A 1410-nucleotide genomic window follows, 5' to 3' on the forward strand; every position below is an offset into this window, starting at 1 on the left:
TTAAAGAGGACCCTCATGCACATGCGTCAAACTGCTTCAAACATCATGTTCCCCGCCTGTGCGGCCTTTGCGTTGAACGCTGGGTGTTTCTGGGGACAGGGAAGAAGGCCTTGGTCCTGTCTCAAGTGACGTGACAAACTTTGTTGACTTTGCAAATCCATGCGGTGTGTTTAAGGTTTGGCTCGTGTGATCAGAAAAGGCTATAGATGGCCAGGCTGTGGTGGTGCACGCCTTTAAACTCGGGAGGCAGAGGCAGGCAGATCTCTGGGAGTTCGAGACCAGCCTGGTCTATCTACAAGAGCTAATTCCAGGACAGGCTCCCAAACCCCCAAACCACAGAGAAACCCTGTCTGGAGAAACAAAACAAAACAAAACAAAACAAAACAAAACAAAACAAAACAAAAAAAAAAAAAAACAGAGAGAGAGAGAGAGAGAGAGAGAGAGAGAGAGAGAGAGAGAGAAGGCTAGAGATATGCAGGAAAGACAGGTCTAGATGAAAAAAAAATGTGCATAGGCCAAGAAAGAAAAAAAATGGGTATAGACAGTCATAGAAAAAAGTAGTTTTCAAAAATAATAAAGTCTTTAAAGAGAAAGTAGAGTAATATAAAAACAAAAATGCTATATAAAGATGGGAAATACACAGGGAGTCTGGGTCCTGTATGGAGCTGTGTTGGCTTGGAATCTTTTGATTGCTGATCAGTGAACAGCAGTTGCTGAGAGACATGGGATCGTAAAAAGGATTGCTGAATTAAACCAGCCTAGATATTTTAGGGATGCCTTAACTTTAAAATGGAATTCAAAAAAATGTGTTGAGTTGGGGAAGAGGTTAGTCTTTTGATTTCACAGGAAACTTAAGGCTGTGGATTCTTTCAAGGTTGATAGAGGTCAGTTTTGATTGGGGAGATCCCCTGCAAACCTTGACTACAGACATAAGAAATGAACCAAGAAAAAGTATGTGACATGTGACCTGTGTGTGGATCCCTGGGTATGGGAACAGTTCTGCTACTTGGCAACAAAAGTTACAACTGGTTTTCCCAGGACTTGACCTTTTTCTCAATGTTCTCAGGATTTTCTAAAGATGCCTTTGCCCACAAACAACAGGAAGCAGTCTAGAGAACTCAGTGGCCACATTTCCAAGAGTGGGGTGGGTGGTTTTTAGTCATTCGATGGATTATGGATGACTGCTGTCTGAGGGGTCAGCTTCCAGCCACAGCACAGGGCTTCGAGAGGAATCCTCATGGAATTGACATAAACTATACTTTTCTTTCTGAGGGGGGTTTAGGAGAGGAAATGCTCACTCTCTTGATGGCTTGCTCCTTTAGTCTCTGTTTTTCTCATGTTCTTTGTGTTCTTTCACTTTCTGTGTTCTTTCTACTGTATACATTTTTCCTACAGCTCATACATCCCAAT

Source organism: Microtus ochrogaster, chromosome 10 (genome assembly GCF_000317375.1).
Source record: "Microtus ochrogaster isolate Prairie Vole_2 chromosome 10, MicOch1.0, whole genome shotgun sequence".
Classification (NCBI taxonomy): Eukaryota; Metazoa; Chordata; class Mammalia; order Rodentia; family Cricetidae; genus Microtus; species Microtus ochrogaster.